This window comes from Suncus etruscus, chromosome 2 (assembly GCF_024139225.1).
Source record: "Suncus etruscus isolate mSunEtr1 chromosome 2, mSunEtr1.pri.cur, whole genome shotgun sequence".
NCBI lineage: Eukaryota > Metazoa > Chordata > Mammalia > Eulipotyphla > Soricidae > Suncus > Suncus etruscus.
In genome coordinates, this window is record NC_064849.1 from 43,357,505 (window position 1) to 43,370,366 (window position 12,862).

The 12,862-nt window shown below is 32.6% G+C and overlaps 1 protein-coding gene and 1 non-coding gene across 2 annotated transcripts in view; one reads left to right on the forward strand and one right to left on the reverse strand.

Annotated features, from left to right (window-relative positions):
- The window catches only part of MDGA2 (MAM domain containing glycosylphosphatidylinositol anchor 2), a 140,312-nt gene that overhangs the window by 76,234 nt on the left and 51,216 nt on the right, over positions 1-12,862 (forward strand). The window lies entirely within an intron of this gene.
- On the reverse strand, positions 9,307-9,438 carry LOC126002590 (small nucleolar RNA SNORA51). Its single transcript, XR_007493275.1, has one exon. It is a non-coding gene; the product is annotated as a small nucleolar RNA SNORA51 (small nucleolar RNA).

The window sequence follows — 12,862 nt, forward strand, 5'->3', positions numbered from 1 at the left end:
ATTTAGAATGGTTAGGAACTCAAATTTACTAGAAGTACTTCGTGTAAAATATTATATAGATTGAAAAGATATTGCATAGAATTTAAGGTGTATGCCTTTCATGTAGCCAATCCAGGTTCAGTGCCTGGTATAACATGCTCCCTGAATATCAGTGGGTACATATGAAGAGGTCCCTCTATATCACCGTGATGACTCAGCTAAAGCCTAATGTCGCAAGACCCTACATCAACACACCATTTGTTGGAAGGCTCCCTGAAATTAATTAATTAATTAATTAAAAATATTTTAGAAGTCAGGGCCAGTGTGGTGGCACAAGTAGTAAGGCGTTTGTCTTGCATGCTGCTAACTTAGGATGGACTGTGTTTTGATCCCCCAGCATTCCATATGGAAGCCCAAGCCAGGACCAATTTCTGAGCACATAGCCAGGAATAACACCTGAGCATCACCAGGTGTGGCCCAAAAATTAAATATATATATGCCAATTGAAATGTAGAATTGTGTGTAGAATCAAAAAACAAAATCATGTGTAATTTATCTAGAACATAGTAGATTTAAAGCACCTTATAAAAGCAAAGTACAAGACTGAATTAGTCACATAAAATAACTTTAAGAACAGACTATATTATCTTGGTATTAAGTAAATACCAGAATGTTAAAATCAACTTCCCTGCAATTCTGATCTTTTTGTATGTGCTGGAAAAATAAACATACAGAGAAAGATGCTAAGTGAAATGCTTAATTTACTAAGGTTGAAATCTATAATTAATCTTAAGTTAAGGTGTCCTTGTAAACGCAGATCTAAAAATGGCAAGAAAAAAATTACTGTTATTTGCAAACTTAAAGGAAAATCACTACATCCATAGTAATTTGTAATTCATTACCTGCTGAAGAATAATTATTTTTGCTGAAATGCTTACCTCTTGGGTGGTTTCCAATGTTGTTTTATTTAACATATGAAAGTAATAAATGGATATGGGGATACGCCAGTATAATGCAAATTCTGTCCGGAGGCAGTGTAAAACACCCTGTCACTTGATGATTTATATAACAGTTTTGAGCATAGAACTCAGCACAACAAGAGCATATATATTCACTGGAATGCCAGAACAAAATTCATAGGCAGAATCTGAATTCTCTTAAACATCAAGATTCAAGATACCAACTCTTTTTGTATTACAGACCTCATCTTAAAGATAGATTTGCTGTCATACTCTTTCACACTTTTATATAATGCAGAAAAGTATGGTTAGACCATCCCTACTATAAGCAGTTCTTCAACTTTTCTAAAATTATGATTAGGATTGTAACCTGAAATTGTAACATAGTGGCTTCTTAGAAGGTTAACTTGTTAATAATTAGGTGACCTAGGAAACAATAATTCTTTAATTTTAGCTTCCTTAACAAAATACAGAAAGAAAGAAAGAAAGAAAGAAAGAAAGAAAGAAAGAAAGAAAGAAAGAAGAAAGAAAGAAAGAAAGAAAGAAAGAAAGAAAGAAAGAAAGAAAGAAAGAAAGAAAGAAAGAAAGAAAGAAAGAAAGAAAGAAAGAAAGAAAGAAAGAAAGAAAGAAAGGAGAGATGAAAGAAAGAGAACAGAAAGAAAAAGAAAGAAAGAAAGAAAGAAAGAAAGAAAGAAAGAAAGAAAGAAAGAAAGAAAGAAAGAAAGAAAGAAAGAAAGAAAGAAAGAAAGAAAGAAAGAAAGAATGAATGAAGAAAGAAAGAAAGAAAGAAAGAAAGAAAGAAAGAAAGAAAGAAAGAAAGAAAGAAAGAAAGAAAGAAAGAAAGAAAAAGAAAGAAAGAAAGAAAGAAAGAAAGAAAGAAAGAAAGAAAGAAAGAAAGAAGAAAGAAAGAAAGAAGAAAGAAGAAAGAAAGAAGAAAGAGAAGAAAGAAAGAAAGAAGAAAGAAAGAAAGAAAGAAAGAAAGAAAGAAAGAAAGAAAGAAAGAAAGAAAGAAAGAAAGAAAGAAAGAAAGAAAGAAAGAAAGAAAGGAAGGAAGGAAGGAAGGAAGGAAGGAAGGAAGGAAGGAAGGAAGGGAAGAAGGAAAGAAATGAAAGGAAGGGAAGAAGGAAGGGAAGAGGGAAGGAGAAAGAAGAAAGGAAAGAAGGAAGAAAGGAGGGGAAGAAGGAAGGGAAGAGGGAAGGAAAAAGAAGAAAGGAAAGAAGGAAGGAAGGAAGGAAGGAAGAGAAAGAAAAATAGAAATAAAGGATAGAAGGAATGAAGGAAGGAAAGAAGGAAGGAAGAAAGGAAAGAAAATGAAAGAAAGGAAGGATGAAAGGAAGGATGGAAAGAAGAAAGGAAGGTTAAGAGGAAGAAAAAAAAGGAAAAATGGAAGAAAGGAAGGAAGAAAAGAAGGAAGGAAGGAAAAGAAACAAAATAAGGATAATGATATTAATCTCATTGAGTATTTTTTAAGAATTCATCGAAGAAATTCACAAAATCTAGTACAATTCACAGGAATAGTTAGTTATTGGAGTATTGACAACCAGTGATCTTTACTTTTTTGGTAGAAAAAAATGTATAATATCAACATCATCATCTCAAAACAGTTCAATGATTTTGGTTTTAAAAAATCAAAGGCATTTCGAAGGATATGCCTTTAAAATGATCTGATAGCTGGTGCCTTCCTCATCAGATTTTCTGTAATCTTACTTGGACTGACACTACTATGAAATTTTGAGGTTTTCCATGATCTATAAATTTGAACAAATTCAGTCGTGTGGCTGTTTAATAAGGTTAAGTTATGGATTTAGGCTGTTTTCCTGAGGGTGTATGGTATGCCTCTGATCTGCTGTGATTTCATATTAAAAGAGAAAGATATCTGCTTTCACCGATTCTGAGAATTCCACAGAAGAAAGAGTTGATAACCATTCTTTTTCTTTTTTCTTTTTTTCTTCTTTTTTTTTTCTTTGTGGGCCATACCTGGAGTTACTCAGAGGTTACTCATGACTCTGTGCTCTGAAATCACACAAGAAATTGTGTTCCGAGACCTTATGGGTCAGCTGCGTGCAAGGCAAATGCCCTACCGACTGGGTTACTGCTCTGGCCCCCAAACTATTATTTTCTTTTGGAGCTTTGTAAAGGAAGCTGGGCCATTTTTATGGGAAGATGGTAGCTGTCGGTGGAGACTGCTAAATATTCCTATAGTTTGTTTGGTGTGTGTGTGTGTGTGTGTGTGTGTGTGTGTGTGTATGTGTGTGTTTTTTGGAGAGGGGGTTCATTCCATTTAATTTTAGAAATATTCTAGTTTTCAGATTGCATTGACTGTCACCAATTATTATTAATTGTTGTTAATTGTGCAAAATTAAAAGCATTCCTGTTGAGATCATGAGCAAGACAAAGATGTCCACTCTCTTCACTCTTAACACTGTTTTAGAAGTTCTGGCAATAATAATCTTGCAAAAAAAGAAAAGCAAAGGGATCCAAATTAAAGAAAATTAAATGAAATTATCTCTATTTGCACCCAGCATGGTGGTATATATTGAAGACCCTAAATAGTTCACATAAAATGTTTTTTGAAACAATAAACCAAATAGTAAAGTGGCCATCTAAAAAGTCAATACACAAAAATTAGTTCCATTCCTATCTATAAGTAATGAATCAAAAGAGAGAGAGGAAAAGAGAGAGATCTAAGTTTACATGCCTTTTGTTTGTTTGTTTGTTTTGGTTTGGTTTTTGGTTTTTGGGTCACACACACCCGGTAGCGCCCAGGAGTTACTCTTGACTCTGCTCAGAAATCACTTCTGGCTAGCTCTGGAGACCATATGGGATGCCAGGATTTGAATCACCATCTGTCCTGGGTCGGCTGCATGCAAGGCAAACGCCCTACTATCTCTCTGGCCCCAAAGTTTCCATGTCTTTTAAATAAAATCCAAAGATCAGGTATCTAAGACCTAACTTAACTAAAGAAGTGAGAGGCCTATACCAAACTTCAGAGCCCTTAAAAACAAAAAGCAAAGAAGACATTAAGAATTGAAAAAACATTTCATGCTTGAATATATATTGTCAAAATGACTTTTCTATCTAAATTACTATGTCGGTTCAATGCAACCGTATTTCTTTTTTTTTTTAATATTTTATTTAAATACCTTGATTACAAACATTATTGTGGTTGGATTTCAGTCATGCAAAGAACAACCCCCATCAACCTTATTTCTTAACTTAAATTTGTTTTATTATATGACATTTCCAAGTAATGCTGAAGAGACCCAGGGGCCAATTTCAGTAATATTTGGGGTTTTATTTATGCAAGTTGAATGAGTTATTGCTCAGTGATATGTTGCTACGGTCAGGTAGTACTGATGCTCACCAGAACTCTACCTGCTGTGTTTAGGGTTACATGTGTTTCCAGTCATCAGTCTCAGGGTCTGACATATTAGACATTTAGTTTAAGCCTTTGCATGTTCTCCCTGGAACTACATTGTAATACTTAACATCCTGAATATAGTTAGACAATTTTATTTCTATTTTGTTTTTTTGTTTGTTTTTTTTTTTTTTTTTTGGTTTTGGGGCCACACCCATTGACACTCCTGACTATGTGCTTAGAAATTTCTCCTGGTTTTGGGGATTATAAGGGACATGGGAAGATTGAACTGTGGTCTGGCCTAGACAGACCTAGGCAGATGCCTTTTGCCCTGTGCCACTGCCCTGGCCCTCTATTTTGCTTTTGAGTTTCTGGTGGTGGTCTATCATACTTCTAGCTCAGTGCTTGAGTGTTACCTTTGTTGGTGCTCAGGGAACCATGTGCTACCAGGAATAAAATACAGGCATCCTTCATACTAAGCATATTATTGAAATATATTTAGAGCCCAATACAATTGTTCTTCTTTTATATAATCTCTAAATAGATTTCTGCTACACTTAATTACAGTGTTTGCTTTTAGTTTTCTTTTTTTTTTTAAACATGCCAGATCTGGGTAACTTTATTCAAGATTTTGACCAAAATTATCCCCACAGGAATATAAATTTAGACACATTTTAAAGTTCACATATCAATAAAATTTTAAATTTAGTCTGGAGTCAATATTTAATCAAAACATGAACCAAACCCACAAAATTATATTATTCTCCTTATTAAGTTCATTGTATTTTCTAAATCAGAAATCTTAACTGTCTTTCCTTCACTATTGGTATTTGGAATCTTTTTAACATGATTTACACAGCTTTCAGAGTTTGTACTTATCCTGACACTATCATTAAAAATATAATCCAAAAGTGATTGATTTTGTCTTCTATTACATTATACATCATCCATGTTGTTATAAAATCTTCTGAGTAACTACATAAAAACTTAATGATGAATTATTATTACGAACTAGATTACAAACCTAAAATATAGTGATATACCTAAAAAGTGACATTTAATATTTTGCTTATTATAAAATTGTATATTAAAATAACATAAAATAATATTTTACTTATGTTAAAATATAGGTATATATGTCAAACAAAATATTTTAGTGTTTGGTAACAGAATTTTTAACAAATATAAGTACAAAGATTACAACAAAATATTTGCCGAAAAACTACTTCGTTGTAACTCCTAATTCCAAACTATCTTTCACTTGACTTATTTTTGTTACATATATGAACTCCATTGTTGATTGTCTTTATCAAATATAGTTGTGAGCATCTATATAAAGTGAGCATCTAGATTGTAGGCTACTGCAATATAGTATATTTTGTTGTCATCTATATTACAGTCTGCTTTGTATAAATTTTTTATCAATCTGTTTGTAGCACAGCTGCATTCTCTGAACTCTGACTTATTCAGTATTCCCTACATACTTCCTAAAGAATCCTTTAACACTTCAACATGATATATATTGAAAGACATTGTGTACTTGACAATGACCTGTCAAGTTTATGACAATGGAAATGCAATAAAAAAAATGTGGCTGTTGCTCACGATCTCAGGAGAAAACTTGAATTTTTCTGCATTGGATGTTGATACAATTTATTGAGAGACTAGACATAAATCAATCTGTCAAAAGCTTTGTTAGCTTTTAAGAAAATCTATTTAACTTATATTTAAACATAACTCAATTAAGAAAAATAATACGGAGCTGGAGGGATAGCATGGAGGTAAGGCGTTTGCCTTTCATGCAGAAGGTCATTGGTTTGAATGCTGGCATCCCATATGATTCCCCAAGCCTGCCAGGAGCAATTTCTGAGCATGGAGCCAGGAGTGACCTCTGAGCACTGCCGGGTGTGACCCAAAAACCAAAAACCAAAAAAAAAAAAAAAAAAGAAAAGAAAAATAATACAAACTACCCAAGAATTCAGAGCAGACTAACTATTAAATGTTTGTATATGCAAAACAAATACTGTATTTGAAAAGTCATTAACATAATGAACAAAATATATAAAATCTATATTCATTGTTGAAAAATTATTCTAATTCATAAGAATTAATTTTGTAAAAATAGTCTCTACTGGAAGGAAAATAAATAAATGAAAAAATATGCTATTATTAATGTATCTATTAGACCATGTTATTGTATGTTTATCTTCATATATTATTAGGTTATTAAAATATTTGTTATATATGCTATTAAAACAATGCTTTAGGGCCCGGAGAGATAGCACAGCGGCGTTTGCCTTGCAAGCAGCCAATCCAGGACCAAAGGTGGTTGGTTCGAATCCCGGTGTCCCATATGGTCCCCCGTGCCTGCCGGGAGCTATTTCTGAGCAGACAGCCAGGAGTAACCCCTGAGCATGCCGGGTGTGACCCAAAAAACCAAAAACCAAAAAAAAAAACAAAAAACAAAAAAAACAATGCTTTAAAGTCCATTTGAACTTTATCTGCATCTATAAGTCAATTTCATTTTTATACATTAAGATATCTTAGATAATTTACTGCACACTTTGTGTTTACTAAGCTGTAACTGTTCATAATGTACTGTTTTTTATAAATTATTTTAGCAATATATAAACAAAAGTATTAAAACTGGCATAATGAGCAAGATTATTGTAGAACAAGATTATTTCTAACTTCTAAGAGTAATGAGAAGATATTCATAATCCTTCATCATAATCTCCTAAACTTAGTCAAAATTAAAGATTTACTTGTAGATGGGGTCTGTCAATAATCCCAAATTTTTCTCTCTGCACCAAATCCATTTCAGTAAGCAAGGCCTCAACGGGGAAAATTAGTTAAGGAACACTAGTATAAGTTAGGGTGGTGATTTTTTTTCAATTTATTTTGAATAGCCATGAGGTACAGTTACAAATTTACATATCAATGTCTCCAGTTTGCTCCCTGCAGTCCTACCACCTGCCTTCCTCTGTCTTCCCACTGCTTACCTATATTGGAGATTTTTTTTCTCTTACTTTCACCCTCTCTCTTTTCCTTTTATCCCTTTTAGAGATTGGTTTGTAATACGGTTATTGGAGGGGTTTCATGCATACATCACTTTACCTCCTTTCAGCACTTGGAACTTTTTCAGAGTCATTTTTCCCCACTATTATTGTCATAGTGGTCTCTTCTTTGCCTTATTTGCTCTCCCTCATTCTTTGTGGCAAACTTTCTTTCTTTATTGTGGGGACACACCCGTTTGATGCTCAGGGGTTACTCCTGGCTAAGCGGTCAGAAATTTACCCTGGCTTGGGGGACCATATGAGACGCCGGGGGATCCAACCGTGGTCCTTCCTTGGCTAGTGCTTGCAAAGCAGACACCTTACCTCTAGCATCACCTCACCGGCCTAATGTGGCAAACTTTCTAAAGTGGATTAGTCTTCCCGGTTCTCAGCTCTATTGTCTTTGAGTATAATTATCATTCATTTTTATATTAAGATGGTGATAATAAGCTGTTGACCAATCTATTAATCTGTCAGTTCATGAAATTTTAATAAACTTGGAGTCTACTTAAAAAACATTAGAAGCACTGCACTTTCCAAAATATTTACTGATTATGAGTAATTTAAAATTTCATTTTATTCCCTGCCTAAAACTCAATGCCAAATTGAATGTATAAAGTAATGAGAGGTGTAACTGGAATACATATATTAAATTTTCCTAAGCATGAATGAGGCTGGAGAGAAGACATCTGTCATGTGATTTGGTTGATTTCTACAGCCAGTTAGTCCCTGGGAATAGCTTGATATAGCCCCAGAGTTTCCAAAGAACTACTAGGTGTTACCCTTGAGGTATTTCTGGCATTGCAGGGTTCAAACAATATTGCGTCTTTAGGCATTAAATTGAGTTGCTGACTGTGTTTGCCAAGGACCATTGGAAGAAACTCTGGGTCCCAGAATACCACTAGGGGAGACCTGCAAAAAATGTAACATAAAATTAAGATAGCAATGTCTTTTATTAGTTTATATTAAATTAAATGTAATAAACACACTATATATTTATACATACACACATATGTGTACACACACATATATACATATATATACATATATATATATATATATGATTCTGTGGTAGCTTGACCTGCTTTATTTTCTTCAAAATGTTCCTATTTGTCAAGTAACTTTCAGTGGTTTGCATTATAGTGGGGTTTCTATCTAAAAGAAAGAAAAATAACAGTTTTTTTCTTTTATTTACATTCCAAAGGCATGACAGACTTCAGGTGTAAATAGTTATATATATATATATATATATATATATATATATATATATATATATATATCTTTTTTTTTTACAATATAAGATTAAATAATAAAATTTTGCTTCCTGAATCCTGTAGTAGTTTTTTACTCTGAGGTAAATAGGAACATTTACTCATTATTTTTAACATTATTAATTATTATTAACATTTTTAATGAGGCATTATGAAATGCCTCATGTAGGGAATTTTAGGCTTTGAAACTACCCCAATAATAAGATGAAAGGAAAATATATTTCAGGGAAAGAAGCTAACTGGAGACTCTTTTTAAATGGAGAATTTTTGAACAAATGAAATGTTAAATCCCAATGTTTTATTTACATATCAGTATCTTATGAGTAAGTTCTGAAATTGTTATTTGTATCTGTAGTTAATGTACTATGTTCTTTAAGGGTTTTGTAGTAGTACAACCAAATAGTGAATTAATATTGCATTTTCCTTTTGTATGTGTGCACATTGCATTTAGTTATTTGATTTTCTATATTTCTTGCTTTACTGAGACTACAATAGGAAATGTTTAATAGGTTTTTCAACTGAAATATATATTTTTAAAAAGTTACTGATTTAAAATGTGTATATGAAGCAATACATGCCTCCATTTGTCATTAGTAACAATTATTTGTCATCTAGCACTTTTTGAATATAACTTTCATTAGAACAACAGAATACCTACAGTATTCCCTTGGGATTTTTTTTTTTTTGGTCCCCCAATTCACAATACAGACCAGGCAAAGGGCCTGGGTTGAGGTGTATATGGGGTGCATTTACTGTACTTTCTCTTTCTATACAGTCAGTGTAAAGAAACAGCCTGTGGTAAGAATTGGGAGGCCTTATCTTTTCTTTTCTTTTTTTTGTGTATATATATATATATATATATATATATATTTATATATACACAAAAAAAAATCCTTCACCAGTGCAAGATTCCCATGACCAATATCCCAAGTGTCCTTCCTCCCCACCTCACACAGGCCTGTACTCTAGACAGGCTTTCTACTTCCCTCATTCAATCACATTTTGTTATGATAGTTCTCAGTGTAATTATTTCTGTGACTGCACTAAATGATCCCCTGTGGTGAGCTTCATGTCAGAAGCTGGACCCTCCCGTACTCTTCTATTTTGTCCCTGAGAATCATTACACAAATGTTTTTTATTTTTCTCAAAATCCATAAATGAGTTATAAACATCCCTGGGATGTTTTTAAATTATTTACTGATATTAAACTTATATTAGCATCCAAAGTATGTTTGGATTAAGTTTTTGTATCTTCAAATAATAATGAGGTGTCAAATTATTCTGCATATGCTTTTCTGAATTTCATTATGGTTACAATAATTTCTTAAAAATATGTATTTTTCTGAAACAAGAGAATTTAGTTATTATCTCATCAAATAATCCAAAAATATAAAACCTAAAATAATAAAAATTCCACATATATTATTATTTTATATTTTATATATTAATCTGATAAAAATTTTATAGTATATAAAGTCAACTATGTATTCTTAAATTCTTTCAGTAGCATAAGATTTTATGTCCAGTTTTACTACTGTACACAAATTTAGTGTTTGTAGATGGTCATCACTAAGTTGTATTTCTTGCTAAATTCCTCGGAGACCAGTTTCTTACATATCGTATGTTGAAATTTAAACTCATAAGATATTTTATCAAAAGAATAGTTTAAAATGTGCTATAAATAGTAGTAACAACTTATTTATGACTTATAATTCATATGCCAAAGAATACTGTATCATGAATACAGCATGTCCAATATAAATAACACTAATAAATGCCATGAAGGTAATGATAAATTCTGAAGAAGCAAAAAAAACGATCAATAATCATTTGTACACAATCGGACATCACAGCCTTTGTTAGCAAGACAGCCTTATCACAGCTACATTAACTCTCTTTATCCTCTATGCTCTCAATTTTAAAATTAAACTAGCCTTGGTTTTTACCAGCAGTTGTGGTGAATTAGATAATAAACTACTGAAATATAATAAATATAATTATAATTAAAATAATTGTAGCAATAAGTACAAAATCATACTAATATAATGTCTGGTACACAGTGAAGACTTAGAGCGATTAGAGGATTTTTTTGTCTGATTTTGCTGTAAATCACTTTGTCTACAACAAAGTAATTTTTTTTGCTTTAGTTATTTTTGTTTTAGTTATTAATTAAATTATAACTATTAGAAAATGAGGTACTCTAACAATACTGACTTGACTACCAAATTTACTTTATTTGGCCTTAGTACTACTATGGTATGCATGCAAATTTCATTAAGAAAACGCTGTTTTAATATCTTTTTTGGGGGGGTTGGGGCCACACCTGGATGTGCTAGGGGCTACTACTGCCTCTGCACTCAGAAATCGCTTCTAGCAGGCTCTAGGGACCATATGGGATCCTCAGAATTGGACCCGGATCTATCTTAGGTCTGTCTCCTGCAAGGCAAACTACCATCACTTCGTTCTCTACTATTACTTTGTTCCCTGAAAACTATTTTATAACCTTTCTGAAAAGTGTATTTCTAAAATTTCTTAAAATAGCTTTTGGTTAAGTCAGACTTGATATTTTTGTTGTTGTTTTTGCTTTTGGGACACTTCTGACAGTGCTCAGGGGTTACTCCTAAGTCTATGCTCATGGATCATATTCCTTGTAGTGCTCAGGAGACCATATGTTGAGGATATTGAAGATCGAACGTGGGCCAGCAACATGCAATGCAAATGCCCTACTGACTGTGCTATCCTTTCAGTCCCAAGACTTGAAATTTTTGAAATGATATAACTCCCATGCCAGCCCACATCTGTGAAGCTTGATTGGAGAGTCTAGGAAAAAAAAAACATGTTAAGCAATGACACAGAAATATGGAAATCTGAAATGAGAATTAAGTCCTCACAGATATAGATGTAGAAAACAATAAATCAAAGAATATCTGTAGAGTTGAGAAAAGAGTCATGTAAGAATTTACACATCTAATGGTTATTTTCCAATATTCTCTTTCAAAACCAAGAAGAAGTGTCCAAGAGTAGTACAGAGAGTAAGGTTGTTTTAGTGTGGACTGGGGTTGAATCCCAGGTATCCTATATGTTTCCAGAACCTGTTAGGAGTAATTTCTGAGTTTACAGCCACTGAGAGTCTATGTGTGTGACCCCAAAACAAAACAAAACAAACAAGAAAACAAGAGAAAATATATTTAAAGCATATACAAAAGTAATAGAATTATTATGTATCTACTACCTAAAAGAAACAAATTAATCTATTTGTTTCTTACTTAAAATGGCATATTTTCTTGACATTATTCTAACTAATCTCTTGAACACTTTGCATTTCTTCATACTCTACTATGTTTGTGTATCCCTATTCAAAAATATATTTGTACTTGTTTTAAATATATCAGATTAAGATAAATTTTGTCTAAATATTAGTTGGTGAGACTTAAATATGTTGATGTAATAACTTCAGTTCTCTTTTCATCCTCTACTTCGTTATATTTCATGAAAATTTTATTACTATATCTCAGTTCAGATACTTGATTAATTTCTCTGCCTTCTATAGCACGAGTATTCCTGTTTTGTTGTGTAATATTGTTTTTATTGGCAAAATTGCTTTCCAGACTTGTACCAATTTACATATTTATCCAGGCTAAATTTTTAGAAGATTGTTCTCAGTAGATCGCTTGCATTTTTATGTAATACTTTTGCAGAAGCACTCTATATTTATTCTACTTATATTTCAAGGACATTTGCATAGAAAATATCCTTAGCATTAAGAGAGTGTATTACTCTCTAGAGTTAAAAAGTTCTGTTCAGGTGTAGGACCACTAAGTAGTTAGCTAGGCACAGAGGGGACCACTTATTCTGGCAGCCCCAGGTGTGAGGGAGGAGGAAATGGGAGGTAGGACGGGAACGGAGGTGGAGGGAGGACAATTCAGTGATGGGAATTCCCCTGATTTTATATTAATATGTACCTAAAATATTATTGTCAATGATATGTAGACCACTATGATTAAAATAAAAATTATATTTAAAAAATTTCTGTTCAATGTCCATTATAATAAATATAAACTCTCCCTCTTGGACAGTACTTGAATTGGTATAGATACTTCCAATTATTAAAAAGAAAATTTTTTTTTAAGCTCTGAGCCCCTCAAATGTTGATATAAAATCAAAGTATGTGAGAAATCTAACTGGACACTTGATCATCTTTGAGTAACTTGGGGAAATCAATGCAAGCATAGAGCTTCT